Raw genomic sequence first — 15,386 nt, 5'->3', positions numbered from 1 at the left:
GCAAGAAATTGCATTTAGCAAGGAAGAGGGGTGCTTGGGTGTAGATTCTGGGTGTAAATGAATTGGAGGGAGGGGAAAAGGAATGCAGCGAAGTGGAGTGAAGATTTAGGAGGGCGATACCTTTGATGATCCTCAAGAGAAATATAAAGAAAGGCTTTTGATTACATTCTAATTATTGTTGGTTGTTGAAATGTGTTTAAGTACATTATTTTACCTCCTTAAGTCTCCCCCAAAGTCTTACCATAGGAAGGTAATTCGATTGACAGAAGAGGAAACGGAAGCTCATTCTCATATCCTCTTCCTTCTCATCATCATTACTGCATGACAGCTATGGTATGTTCAGTAGCTATCATGTGCAAGGCACTATTCTAGGTGCTTTACACATCACTTAACTCTCATAACCTCTCTATAAAGCATGTATTTTGGTAAGAATAGCTAGCATATACCGGCTGTTCCCTGTGTGCTAGAACTGTGCTAAGTAGTTTACATTTACCATCTTGTTTATACTATACAATGACATGTATATATATGCTATATTGACAAAACAAAGACTAGAAGAATCCTGTATCACTCTCTGCAACATCAATTTAAAGGAACCTAATTTATTTATCTGCAACCTCCCTTCACATCCCCAAATTATCCAAACCAAGGCATAGTGGCTATTTTTGAAGAATCTGATGTTCTTGGCTTGGGGAAACCTCAAGAAAGTTGGGGAGTCAATCCCACTAAAGAAGCAGGGAAAAGGCTATTTGGTAACTGAGTACATGGAGAGCAAGACAAGACAGAGACTTCTGACCTGAAGGCACAGTCTGTGTAATGGTCCAGAATGAAGGAAGCACTCAGAATGAATGACTAAGGACATTGTCACAATGTTCTCTGTCTGGGCAGTCAGGTCCCCCCAGGAAAACACACAGCTATTTAAGGATGGAAAGAGCTTTGTGTATGCCCTCCAGCTGGTTCCTCACCTCGCAGGCTCTGAAAAAAATCAGTGGTGGATGCGCATAAGTGTTTCTGTTTAGGCCTTTGCTACTCAAAGTGCAATCCATGGCTCGGCAATCTTGGCATCAGCTGGGAGCTTGTTGCAGCATCTGGGCCCCACCGGAGAATTGCTGGATCAGAACCTGCATTTTGTCAAGGTTGAAGGGGATTGCTATACACACTGAAGTTTGAGAATTTAAGAATTATTAGATCATCAAGAAAGAAAAATGCAAATATCAGTAGGCTCCAAACCTGATCACGTCCCACTGTTCAGAACCCTTCAGTAGCTCCCACTGCCCTCGGGATAAGGCTCTAAGTCCTTAATGCAGCCTGAGCTTCTCATCTTCAGCCTCCTCTCCTCACTCTTCCCTTTATATTCCAGCCAAGCTCAACTTGAAGCAGCAATAAGAACCAGCCAGACTTTCTTTTTGCCTTTTGTGTTGCACATATTTCTGTTGACTAAAATAGAACTGTTCCAAAGCCAAAGAAATATAGCATTAGTTAGGAACAATGAACATTAAAAAAAAAAGTTCCCCTGGCCCACAGGGGCCCAGTGAACGTGGCTGGGTCAGTGCATCAGCTCTGCACACAGCTTAATTCGAGTAGCATGTCTCTTCCCAGGAGGGTTCTTAAGTCAGCAACTTTCAACCAATGGCGTTTTTTCAAGGGACCTATTTATTTACACTTGGTTTGACTCTCTGACAGCAGCTTCAACGCCAGAGAATGACAATGGGACTCTTGGAGGCCCTTCTAAGCTGACCAAATGTTGTAACGATTCATTGAAATGCTCTACTTGTCTTGCCATCTTCAAATAGGCCTAGTGTTTAGTGTTGTGCATGATATGGGTGTCAGCTATGTTTACAAGAATGTCACAGTCTCTTTCACCAGCCAGCCTGAAAAGCTTCAACTCCTTCAGAACAGAAAAGAAGCTTCCTCTTCTATGAGGGAATTGAATCTACATTTTCCCTGTAAGTAGAAAAGAGAACCAGGTATGATCATCATAAATTCTCTGTTACTTCAAGTCCACATAATTTAACTACCAATGTCTTTTTCTTTTTCTTTTTTTTAACTACCAATTTTTTAATAGTAAAGGCATTCATTGACAAATAGTTAGCGAAAGAGTTGTTTAATCTTTAAAGTTTTCAGACTGTAAAAATGCACCAGTCATGTCTCATAGACTCTATATTTTGCCAGAACTCATTTATTCAACAGATATTTTACATTCAAAGCACTTTGATGATGAAAGAGAGAGGGAGGGAAAATGAGATATTTCCAGGGGAGTCCAGAAAACGAACTGGCAGGGATACTACACTGCATTTCATCAGTGCAACCAAAATCAGTCTCTTGGGTTCTGTACTAGTTTCCCATTGCTATAATAGTAATAGTTCCCTAATATATAGTTATGGTAGTTTCCCTGTTGCTGCTTCATATTAACTACAAGTTTAGTGGCTTAAAACAATATAAATTTATTATCGTACAGTTCTGAATGTCAGAAGTCTGCAATGGCTCTCACTGGGCTTAAATCAAGGTGTCGGCGGGGCTGCTTTCCTTCTGGAGGCTCTAAGAAAGAATCCAATTCCTTGTCTGTTCCAGCTTCTACAAGTTCCTTCTGAATGGGAGAGTGTAACAAATCCAAATTGGGTGCACACACCCCTAAAGGAAAGCAAAACAGGGAAGATTTATTAAAATTCAAGAAAAGAATTTCCAGGGGTAGGGGCCTTGTCTTAACACATTGCGTTCACTGTATTTTTACTCTAAAGAAGTATTACATCATGATAATAGATCATATATATATAATGGTAATATGTACATAACATACAAAATTTACTATTTTAACCATTTTTCAGTATACAATCAGTTGCATTAACTACATCTGCAATAATGTGCAACCATCACCACTATTCATCTCCAGAACTTTCTCATCATCTTTACAGAAGCTCTATACCTATAAAACAGTAACTCCCATTTCCCCTCCCCCAGCCCTTGGTAACCACCGTTCTATTTTCTGTCTCTATGAATTTGCCTGTTCTAGGTTCCTCCTGTAAGTGGAATCATACAAATGTGTCCTTTCATGGATAATGGATGCTTTGGACTGAAAGACAGGAAAAGAAACTGAGACAAGCCAAAGCAGTTTCTGTCAGTTCCTTCACTCCCTGAGGCATGTCTTGGCTCCCCTCCCATGCAGGACCATCCCTCCTTCGTTGGATGACTGTGTGGTAATGATGCCAGTAGCCTCCTCCTCATAGCTTATTATTCAGTTCATCTCATCTCAGTTCCTGTTTTGTACAGGCTGATTTCCCCTTTGCTGACTCCATCAGCTGAGCTCAAAAACAGAGTTGCATCTCTGCTCATGGTACAAATTGCTTCTTGTGAAGCCAGGCTGGGTCCTAAGAGGCTATCCTGGCTACAGTGGAGCTTTGTGTGTGACCAAGGGGTGCTGGGCATGAGCCAGGCTGGTTGAAGTGGTGAGTTGTTCCTGAAACTCACACCCTCAAGCCCTAAGTCTTGGAGGGCACTGTGATCTGGAAGATGACCTTCCTCATGAAAAATAAAACAAAAGCAGCCTCTGCTTTTCCTGCATTGTAATTATCAGTGACTTTGTCAGAATTGGCCAATTAGGCAGTCTTGGAAAGCTCATCTCCCTCAGCACTTAGTGCTTGGGAAATTCTATTACATTTCCAGATCACGGGGGAGATGGAGCAGATTTCCAGTGTGATTCCTAATTTGAAAAATCTGTCCTTGAACTTTATTCTTAGCTCTATAGCTACTGTTCCAGAACTTTATTCTTAGCTCTATAGCTACTGTTCCAGAATGTGGGCCTCCTTTATCTCTGGCTAGATGTTCTAAGTGTATGTTCAAATGTATAGAATGTTGCAGATAATAGTGCACAAGCCAGACAATTGCACTTTTCGGTCAAGATAATTTCAAAGTGGCTTCAAAGGGAATTGACTAAATCTTACAGTCTTGGTCCAAAATCTCACTGTCTCCCTACAAGAATGTTTTTCTTGCCTTGGACTATGTCCAGTCTGCTACCTGGTACAGTTTGTTGTTATTTGGCTAGTAGATTCCCTGATTCATTTTGCATGACATTTATTCTTGTTTTAAGATTCTTTCTCTTGGCTTCCTCCCGATTCCTCTTCTCTTAAAAATTCCTGAAACAGGATCTTGCTTGACGCCTTCATTTCATTATTCTTCCATCTTGCTAGTGATATGGTGGACATTGGAGACAAGGTTTGGTGCTAGATACATCTGCCTTCAAAGCCGGACTGCTACTTACTAGCTGTGTGACCTTGGGCAAGTAATTTAACCTTTCTAAGCCACAGATTTCTCCTCTGCGAAATGGGAATAAATGATTTGTTATTCTCAGGGACGTTGATAGGATTGCTTAAGATAAGTCGGAAAAGTACCTGGCACATAGCAGATACTCAACGAATATTAACACATACCTCACACCCCTTTCTTTCTGATTTAGTTTAATGTAAGCCCTTCCCAGTCTGTCTTCAACTGACCTGAATTCCTGAGACAGAACCCCAAATGTCCAGAGTTCCTTTAGGTCTAAGCCTGCCTAAACTCCAAATAGGCTGCCCTCGACGGAAGCAGGGAGATTGACAATCTGTATTCACTTGGCTTTCTGAAATTGGTTCCTGCTGTCCTCATCTGAAGCAGCAGCGACTACTTGACACCGCCCTTTAACCTCTCCAAACCAGGCCATGTACATGCTGGCGAAAGGGGTGGTTTTCCAGAGAGACACCGGCAAATTAAGTCCCAAATAACTGTGAGGTGGTTCCACAAACTGAAAGTGGCCAAGGACAAAGAAAAGATGTTTTACCAAGAAGGAGGGACTCTTCTAAGCAAGCCAGGACCGTCTCACCTGAGCGTTGTTACCCGGGCAGGTAACTGGGCAATTCTTTCCGGGAGAGGCGACCGCGCTGCTGGAGCGCGCTGAAGCCCCCCAGGGGCCGAGAGATGTCGTGCGCTCAGCATTACTAACAACAGACAAGGGCTTGGTTTCTATTTGTGAAACTTTCTGTATTGGTTGGCAATTTCGCCCCAGCATCCACCCGGATTTGGACGGTCTCCGCGGCACAGTTGTGATGGGATTCCAGAGGGTTCAGGTGACCAATAGGTTGGACAACTGCTGACAGTGAAGTCTTCGGAGTGGGGCTCCGAGGGGAGCAGCCAGCTGAGGTCTGAGAGACGCGAATCAGCGCCGGGTAAGTTGCAGTTCCCCGCTGAGCCCACTGATTTCTTTGCAGACTTTAATCCAAATTACTCACGAGGATCATTCTTCACTTCAATTATTTGTACCTAATGCTAAATACTGCTGCTTGGGGTGTTTGAGGTTGGGAATTTATGTCCGCCAGGTCTGTGTTTATCTCCTTATTTCTACCCTTGAAATCGGGCCTCCGTCTGGGCCCCCAGCGAGGGCAGGGCGAGATTTCGGGAGGGAGGACAGAAGGCCCCGCGAACACAGCGGCTCCTCGCGGTCCCCAGCCCGCGTAGCCCAGGACCCTGAGAAGGGGCGGGGCAGAGGACGCGGCAGCAAGCGGAACGGGGTGGCAGCGCGGGGACCCAAGTTCCTTCCAGCTCCTGTCCTCGGCGTCTCAGCCGAGCAGCACGCCCCGGAGCGGCGCTTCGCTTCTCTGAATCATTTCTCGGATTGCCCTGGTAGCTCGGGATTGGGGTGGGGGTGGGGGGTGGGGGCGTGGCGGCGTCCTGGAGCCGCTTCCCACTCTGCGCTCCCTCTCTTCGCCACTGGGGTGTGCGGTGATCTCTCAATGCTGCCAGCTTGCCTACCAACCGCGAGTCGAAGAGCTGCACTCACCTGGCGCAGCTTTTCACCTGATGAGCCGTGCGGAGCCGGAGACTCGAGAGGAGCCGGAGGTAGCGGGTAGACTGGGGAGGTGGCGGGATAAGTGGGGTGGTGGGAGGGACGCCGGAGACGGGAAGGATCCCAGGGTAGGTCAGAGAAGTTCCGAGGTCCTTTGTAGAATGTAGGAAGGGGCTTCTACGCAGGGATGGAGGATTTTTATGGAGTTGACCTGTAAGGGAGAGCCACTCTGCTGGGCTTGGGTCCACCAGAGCCGGAGCGTGACCTTCAAGGCACTTTTGCGCCGAATCGCTCTCAGTGAGAACAAAGCAAGAGCCCTGCGTGGTCCCAAGTGCTGTGTTCCGGACTCGGTGGCTTTTCTCGGTCCCCAAAAGTGAGCACACAGACTGCGAACGACCGCGGAGCACCCCGTCTCGAATTTAACCGAGGCTGGAGCAGGAAAGCGCGGCGTATTGTTTGGCCCGAACACCCCATGTGAATTCCACCTGCTGAGATTGCCGCGGAAAAAGCGGAATTGCTGCATTTTATCCTTACCCTGCCCGCCTGACCGTGACCGCACGGTGGGGTTTGCTATCTACCCCCTTAAAAAAATGATGCTGTCAGGGTAAAGCAAGTGGAGAACCTTCGGAGGACCGGTTATTTAGCCCTAGTAGGAATTAAGATTCAAAGGAAAGGGTATTTTCAAGAGCTGCCCTTACTGTGTTATCACAATGGAATTCGGAAGGGTCTGAAGATGTGGTGGGAAAGTGCACAGAACTGAGGGTTCCGGAAATGGGTTTCTTAGACTCTTTCCTTAGGCCTCATAGCAACGAACTTCATTCCGTTTGTTCTTGAACTTCAGTTGCTGGTCTGAGAAGTGGGAGGATGACTGGCCCTACCTCACTGGGTGGTTTGGGGGATAACTGGAGGGAGGGTAGTGTTTTGAAAAGTTTCAAGTGTGGTCTTTACTGATTAAGGTATCACCACATTGCCGCCCACACCTTCCTCCTGGCCACCAACAGAACCTTGTTTGGAGCAGAGTAAAGGCAGCAGCTTCAGGGCAATGCTGGAGTTTTCCAGATTACCTGTCTAAAGTGGCAGGAGGTGTCTGTTTCTCAGTCTCTTGTTGCAGTTCCCCTTCACCGCAGTACCTCGTGAAACTGCCCATCACAATGTGATGTCAGGGGACAGGAACTTTGCTTTCTGCATCAACTACTTTTAGGGCTTGTGCAAAGTGGGGCAGCTGCTAGAACCGAGAGTCCGTGGCCTCTGGGAAGTTAGATTTGATTAGACATGTTTTTCGCGAGACCATTTAACTCCAAAAACATTGCTTGATTTCTGAAGTTGGAGTTCTCGATTTCTAACACGGAAAATCTGTCAGAACCAAGGATAAACATCCAAGAATAAGCATTTGAGGAAGATAAGTAAACAGCTCCAGAAAGAGGACATTTCCTTCTCCCCCCACCCCCCACTCATCTGAAGGCACTCAAATAATGGCACTGACAAATTTGAATAGTTTCCCTTCCCTTGTCACTAAATTTAGATTTATGTGGAAAGGAGAGATTCACATGGTTGGTTGTGTTACTGTTAAAATTAAGCAGTTCTTTGTAGATAAGCATGCCCAGCTGTCAGAGATTATAAACATGAGCAATACTAGTGCCTGTGGGTCATATTCTATCTTTCCTGGGTACCAAATAAGGCCTCTGATTGGTTTTTCCATTTTAATTAACAGGAGTTGACAGATGACTGAGTTAAGAGGTTGGGAAATAAAACTAGGTCTCCTTAACTGTGCTGACTTAAACTGAACTGTAAGTCTTTATAAAATCATACTGATACATAATTAAAGCTAACTTTTATAGAATGTTGTGTGTCAAACTGAGATATGCATGTTACAATTCATTTAGTTCTCACAATAATCCTGTAAAGGAACTGAAGCACCGAGAGCCTTGCCCAAGGTCACACAGCTAGTAAGTAATGTCTCTCAGATTGGTATAAAAATTATATTTGATTGGGACTCTTGTGGTTTTTCTTGTTTGTTTTTTGTTTGTTTGTTTGTTTTAACTTCTGCACTGTGTTTTATACCACACATAGAGGTGGCATAAGTGGTGAGACTGAACTCTGCAACAAGGTTCCAAGGTTTGGACCCTGAGAATGCCACTGGGTTGCTGTGTAGTCTTGACTTTGCTTCCTTTTTCTGGCCCTCAGTTTTCTCATCCTCAAAATGGTGATAATGATCCCATATTTGAAGGAATGCTTTATTTCTCACTAGAATATGAAGTGTGAACTGTGGAAGTGAAATACTTCTCAGTGAGTAAAAGGAAGTTTTGAGTCAAATGTTTTTGTCATTTATTACATTAGGCTGGAAACTGGCAAATGAATGGAAGCTGGATGAAATTAACTACAATGTTCATGTAATTTGCCCTTGAGTTATGTTTGAAAAATTGTTATTTTCCCCTAAAATAACTTTAGTTCTGTTCTTAGACTCTTAGCTTTACATTTATTAAAAGAGATAAATATAAATTAGACCTCAAAGGGTTTTTTTGTTTGTGTTTTTGCAGGTGTCAGGGAGGAAAAATGTTCCTCTACCCTTCTAGGTTCTTCTGGATGATCTAATCAAATTGACATGAGACAGATTAGCAAGAGAAAAACAAGTTAAAGTTTAATTGCACGTCTACCTCCTGTATTGATGGGAGAGACCCAAGAAAACTGAGTAACTTGCCAAGAGGCAGATGCCACCACCTTAAATACTACCTTGTGCTAAAGACAAAAGAAGATGTTGGGAGTGTTCGGTCAGTTATGGGAGGTTACCAGAAAGAGCACAGCAAACAAGAGTAGATTGTTATGCAGATTTAAGTCTGTGCTTTTTCCATTGAAAACAGGTTTCTAGAGATTTAGATATCTGCTACTTCCTGGTGCAGTGAGGGAAACACCCTTAAAAATGAAAATTTCCCTTACAGAAGTCCTTAGGTAAATGTCCTTTTACAAAGGGTAACTTCTACTTGGGTTTCCCAGCTTCTCCCATGTCTGTTGTTTCTTAAAATTAATATCCTAAAATAATACCCTAAAGAGGTATATTTTGGGGTGGCAAACTCTGCCCCACTTCATAGGAACATTGAAAAGCACCCACGGCCAGTAGGTGCTTTTCTCTAGTCAATTTCATGTGGTGCAAATTGGAAGGTGGAGTTTTAATTTCTTCCTACACTTTTCTTTCTACCTTCTTTTATTCCAATAAGCTATAATAATTCAGAAAACAACTGAATCATGAAAATATATCTAAAGTACTTCCCTATTCTCTCTTTCTTTATTTGGTAATTGCTCTCAGAAGAAAGCTTTTGGTACATACGACCACTTTGAATCTGGTAGGTGAGAGAAGACTTAAACTTTTGTATATGCATATTTTAAGGGTATTTTAAACAATATGGCTCAACTGTCAAATCATTTAAACTATCCTAGGACCTATATAAAGTCTGTTGTTGTTGCTCACTCTCATTTAGTCTTGGTCTGTGTGGACATTTGGGCTGAGGGAGATAAGCATGTCAATGTCACTGGCATTGCTGGATTCATGGAAGCCACTCTGTGCTTGGTGAATTTTGATATTTTGGAGAGTTGTTTGGGTTCGTGAGATTTAAAGGTCTTCCCTTCACTACTGTGCTGTTGTGGGTAAGACTGTGGACTTGGGAGCAAGTCCATTTACTGGCTCCATTTACTAGCTATGACTCAGTTTCTTATCTGTAAAATGAAGGTAGTGATGTTGTATCTACCTCATAAGTTATTAGGAGGATCATGGTGTGTGTGTGTGTGTGTGTAGAAAATATAGAACAGTGCCATAGTAAATGTTAGTTATGAATTGATGATGGGTAAGATACCAGAAGATGAGTGCTATGGGAAAAAATAGGGCATAATAAAATAGTAAATACCTGTAGGGATGCAGTTTTAAAAATGGCGATGGTGTCACAATCCAAAGGTAAATCAAATAAAGATGGGGCGGCAGAGAGGTGGAGGGGAGGGGTATAGAGATAGTAGATGAGGTCAGAGTGGTAATCTAGGGACACATGCTCAGATACAGCAAATGTGGGGTTTTTTTTTGTTTGGTTTTCAACTTAGGGAATTTTCTTATGGGAAATGTCAAAGTTAAAAGTAGAGAGAATAGTACACATCACCTTCAACTATCAATGGTCAATTGTGTTTCATCCATACCCCTCCCAGCACTTCCCACTGTATTATTTTAAAGCAAATTCAAGAAATTCTATCAATTATTTCTAAGTATTTCTAAAAGATAGGCACTTAACCAAACACAACCATAGTACTTAACCTTTTTGACTTTGTTTCCCATTTATAAATCTGGACCAGCAGAACCTCCCTTGCAGGAGGTTTAAAGGTGAGGATGGATGCCCGAAGCCCTTAGTGTGGTGTCTTGCAATTGGTATTCAATTATGTTACCCATTGTGCTGATCTGTCTTTGTCAGCACTTACTTTTTGTTTTTCTTTCCTTTTTCCAGATGATTCTATTGTGGCATTTTCACTTCTACCTCCTCTCTCATCTCCATACATACTTGTATTCCCTTGTAAACCAAAATTAATTTTAGACTGTAATAAAGAATAACAAGCATTTATTTGAGCAAACGGATCTGCAGCCTGGGAGACACAGATTTCCAGTAGAAATTTAAATTGTGTTTTGCCAAGACAAAGGGGTGGGGGCACATTTTATTGTGAAAGTTTCCACCCAGGTTCCCTATTAGATCTGTTTTATGTAAATGAGGAGTCCATTGGTCAAAAAGGAAACCAGGAACTCCTTATAATAGTTGACTCAGATGGGTTAAACTTGTGTGGGCAGAGTGCAGGAAGCCCAGAGTTCATTCTGTGGTTCTTCCTGCTATGGAGTACGTGAGGAGCCCCTGTCAGCAAATGACCCTAGGCTCTCATTATATCTAAAATGAGGGCCCTCAGTTGACCATGGGGAGTCCATCTCAGAGATCAATTCCTTCTCAGGTTCACAGTAAATGAATCTTTATTTACTCTCTATTTCCCCCTTTAAGTTTCAGTGCCCTTGTTCACAGCCTACTTCCATCTTGTGCTCCTTTGATCCCTGTAGCCCATTCAATACCAGCGCTGTCTAGTCTTCCAGACTTTTATGAAGAAAGATGGGTACTCCCCCCTTTTTTTTTGACAGCATTGTTGAGATTCAGATAGAATTCACATAACATACAATTCACCCATTTAAAGTGTACAGTTCAGTGGTTTCAGGGTATTCACAGATACGTGCCACATTACCAGTAGATTTTAGAACATTGTACCTGTTGTACCCTTTAGCAATCACTCCCTATCTTCCCCCTACCCCAAGCAACCACTGATATACTTCCTGTCTCTGGATTTGCCTATTCAGGACATTCCATGTATATATGTATATGTATGTGTATATATATATATATATATATATATATTTAGTTTCATATATATACTTATATATGAACAATACTGCCATTAACATTTGTGTACAAATATTTGTGTAAATATATGCTTTCATTTCTCTTGGGTCTATACCCAGGAGTGGAATTGCTGGGTCAGACGGGAACTGTATGTTTAACCATACAGTTTGGAGAACTGCCAGGCTGTTTTCTAATATGGCTCCCCCTTTTTATTTTGCTCAAACATGGGAATCTAGCCATCTTTCAAGTGCAGGTACCTACTTTTACTTTGGGTAAATGTTTATATTACTATTTTTTCTAAATCTTATTTAGTTATCTAATCCTATTCATGTCTTTTTTGTTTGTTATTATATTTTTATGTATAAGGTTTTAAGTTGAACATTACTTAACCAGTGTTCCCCAAAGTTGGGGGTGTATACACCTCTGGGATACAAAATGATTCATTGGAAAGCAAGAACAAATGCTATTTTCATGTATGCTTTGTAATTACACAATGCATTGGAATAGCTGTGGGTATGTAAGGTTTATAAATAAATAGTGCAATATTGGAGATGTCTGTGCAAAGATGTTCTTTATAAATAGGAAGGGCATAATCATAAAATTCTGGGAAAAACTGTGCTAACAGCATGAAATAAAAAAATAGCTCTGTGGTTCTTAATCCTATGTTTTGTGACAAATCTGATGGGAAAATTTTTTTAATTACTTTGCTAATGAAATAGAAAATATCTAATTTTAGTCCAGACAGACCACGTAAATACCAGTGGAAAGAGGTTTAGATCAGGCGTCAGATTTTTGTTTTTGTTCTACTTCTGCTAATTACTAATGGTGTGACTTTGGGCACGTCCCGTAAGAGTCTCCATTTCAGTTCTCAGATAGGCAAATAAAACGTGAAATATAATGGGTCATCATTATGCAGAGTGAGAATGGTGAGTGTGACATACAAGTATGCAGTGACCACAGGAAGTTAGTTATTTAGGTGTCTTGGGCAACTGTACAGTATTTTAAACAAATATCTGGCATTCCTTGATCTTTGCCTTTGTTGGTTCTTCCCCTTCTTTCACCCCACCCCACCTATTGCTCTTGACTGTTTTCTGTCCTTCCTCTGTGTTCTGACAACAACCTTCTAAATTAAGGGTCATTGCCAAAGGTAAATTAGTCACAGAGGAGTCCATGTGACGCCATCATTGCAGCATGTTTCCTTCCTGGGGCTTTAGTGTTAGAATATCGGGTTCGGCACATGCTGCCCTGAAGGTGCAGCTGTGTGAAAGTCGCATTTCCCTCTGATTCTTGGCCACTGTTGGGGAAGCTGTGGCATGGTATTATTGAGCACCTTAATGGTTTCTGTGTGATGTGATAGTTTTAATCTGTTGACATCTTTGGGGATGTGAGTCTTTGTTTAAAGTCAAAGCGTGAAGGGAAGTAATACAAAAAGATGGGAAGAGGTTCTGGGGAACTGTGTTAACCAAACAGCTCACATGCTATGGTTAAAGATCTGTTGACTCTCTTTGCTTGTGTTTGTTTATTCCCAGGCATGCTCAGTAAGACACCATAAAATTGATAGAAAGGAATTTTACCTTTCACCCTCAACTCTTATTTGTGATTTCTATTCTCTGACATCCTTTATTTTAAGGAAGTGGTTGGCAGATGTTTTAGGTCGTGATCTTCAATTTCTTCTAAAGGGTGACATCTTTTCTTAACTTCCTTTCTTGGGCAACAGAAGTAATCAACATAACCATACTTAGGTACTGTTCATTCGTTTGTTCATTCTTTCATTCATATACTCAGAATATATTTATTGAGCACCTATTATGTGACCCCTGTTCTAGGTTCTGGGGGCAGAGCAGTGTCCAAAATAAATAAATAAAAATTAAAACTTGCCCTCAGAGATTTTACAATCTAGTGTTAGTCTTTAAGGTTAAATAGAATGAGGAATAGTGCTAAAGAGTAAAGAGAAAATAAGAATTGGGAAGGCAGAGAGGAACTATTGGGGAGGGACAGTTGCCATTATTTATAAGGTGACCAGAAGGCCTCACTGAGAAAGTAACATTTAAAATGAGTCTTTAACTACAAAAAGTCTTCTGTTAGTAGTTAATTCTGGGCCAGAGAAAATCCTAAATCCTAAATGTGAGATGCTTGTGTCCATGTATGGAGTAACTTTAACATTGTTAGAGGTATTAGGAGCTATATCTGCTCGTCTGACATCAAACTGCTGGCTGCTTATGGTCTGAAAGACTTTTGTGGGGTCCCTGTAGGGGTCATGGTGGCTCATGCCCAACTGAGTCACCTGCCCCTCTTAAAAAGGTTGCATCTTTACAGCCGATACAGTGGCCCTGCAGTGGCCCTGGTGATTGATGCAGTCAATCTTGACGGGACCACGACTAATGGGCAGGGACGTGTCTAGAATAACTAGGAAGGAGAGTCCTGAGGTCTCTTGTCTCTGGGGCCTTTGTTGCTGCATCTCAGTTAACTAGCAATCTGGTCTGTGCTTACACTCAGTAGGAAAATCTCACTAGAAGTGACGGTGAGCCTTGCAGCTTGATTTCTCTACCTTTAAAATGTTTTTGGAAATTGATTTTATCTTTGTACCTAAGCATCTCTGATTCAAAGGACCTTGTTTGTGACAGAGGAAAGAACTTGGAGAAGATGCCAGGCATTGCTTAGACCCACATTACCCACTGCCGGTCTGTACCTGAAATATATGAATGTTTGTTTAGTTGCTCACTGTCTTCCCTCTACCAGAATGTAAACTGCTGGAGAGCAGGAAGCTTGTTATAGTCACCACTGTTAGCCCAGTGCTACCAAAACAAAAATAATGCCAGTCATGTAGCAGATGCTCAATATTTGTTTAATTGAGTAACAGACTACAAGCCATGTGGCAACAAGCAAGCATATGATGGTATCTTATGGATTATCTGAAGGTCAAGAAATAGAGATGTTGACCCTCTATCACTAGGGCCTGGACTTTATTCCCAATCATTGCTCTCTCCTCTGTGTCAATCTGCCTTTCAGAGAAACTCTTGCTCCTTAATGAGTGTCCAACCTGGCTTGTCATCCTCTCTCTGCCACTACCCAGCTGTGACCTTAGACATCTCTTTAAATCTCGGTGGGCCTATTCCAGCTCTAAAATGTTCTCCTTTTATAACCTGGCAAAGCCAGCACCTGCTGGTTATCTGTGTGAAGCAAGAACAGCTTTGTAGAAGGAAGTGGAGCAAGTACCTGCTTCTGGAAATTACTTTTGATAAGGAAGTCTGTTTTTGCTCAATGCAGTTAAGTCAGTTTTGTATCCAGGAGACTCATAAATAACATCAATCCCTTTGAACTATTGACCTTAATCTGTTTATAAAAAATATAGGGATCACTATTACTTACCACTTGTTTGAGGCTTTGTAGTTTTCATATGATTTCACATATGTCATCATCTATACACAAAAATAGATATGACATATAGAGAATTGAGAAGAAAACATGACCTTAACAGCTTAATTATCTTGGAAATAGTGAGGTTATCATGAGCTATGGATACGGAACTGAAATTGAAACTAGTAGGAGAAGAGGTCTGGTAAAAGACAGTCAACAAAAAGCAACATGAACAAAGATGGTCATTGCTGTACAAGTATATTTTTTTAATAGTGAAAAACTGGAAGTAAATTTCCATCAATAGGAGCCTGGGTAAGTAAAGTATGGTACATTTGTACCATAGAAAGTGGTAAGACAGGGAAGAAGAATGATATGATGTACACCCTCAAAACATATTATTGAGACAAAAAGACGTCAGGTTATAGAATATGTTCAGTGTAATCCCATGTGTGTGTACGGAAAACAAAGTGTATCTTTTGATCTGACATATGTACATTAATTCATAGGAAAAGGTCTGGAAGGAATAAAATGGTAAACAATGTTATTTCTGGGAATGAAGTAGAATTGGTGAGACTTGGTGAAATGAGTGCTTCACGTTTTACTCTAGGCTTCTGTGTTTTGGGCATTCTATAAAAACATAGTCATGGTTTCCTTTTGTAATTACAACACCCAAAATTATTGAAGGGGAAACAAAGAGAACTAGGGATGCAAGGTGAGATTTAAGGTCTTGAGAAGGAAGATGAAGCACTTCAGGGTAGAAGTTTGTGCCAGTTGTCACCATATCCTGTGATATTTTGTGAATGGTGATTTGGAGT

The 15,386-nt window shown here is 41.7% G+C and overlaps 1 protein-coding gene and 1 long non-coding RNA gene across 15 annotated transcripts in view; one reads left to right on the top strand and one right to left on the bottom strand.

Moving 5' to 3' along the window:
* Positions 1-2,152: 2,152 nt before the first annotated feature.
* LOC141571066 (uncharacterized) lies at positions 2,153-4,985 on the bottom strand. The gene is made up of 2 exons (XR_012495584.2): positions 4,850-4,985; positions 2,153-2,631 (listed from the first exon to the last, which is right to left on the bottom strand). It is a non-coding gene; the product is annotated as an uncharacterized LOC141571066 (long non-coding RNA).
* RUBCNL (rubicon like autophagy enhancer) overlaps positions 4,880-15,386 on the top strand; it is a 36,403-nt gene continuing 25,896 nt past the window's right edge. For 4 of the 14 annotated variants that reach the window (XM_088792702.1, XM_088792701.1, XM_088792700.1 and 1 more), the window contains exons 1-2: positions 5,709-5,862; positions 7,521-7,596. The gene's annotated coding sequence lies outside the window, so the exon portion shown is untranslated. Of the gene's footprint in view, positions 5,193-5,706; positions 5,866-7,520; positions 7,597-7,692; positions 7,756-15,386 lie in introns of those variants that run through there. The other 10 variants (XM_088792703.1, XM_074329965.2, XM_074329969.2 and 7 more) reach the window with 9 other exon arrangements.

The sequence above is a fragment of the Rhinolophus sinicus genome, chromosome 16, assembly GCF_057876585.1.
Source record: "Rhinolophus sinicus isolate RSI-liver-muscle chromosome 16, RSI-T2T, whole genome shotgun sequence".
NCBI classification, from domain to species: domain Eukaryota; kingdom Metazoa; phylum Chordata; class Mammalia; order Chiroptera; family Rhinolophidae; genus Rhinolophus; species Rhinolophus sinicus.
This window is presented reverse-complemented; position numbering and strand designations above follow the sequence as displayed.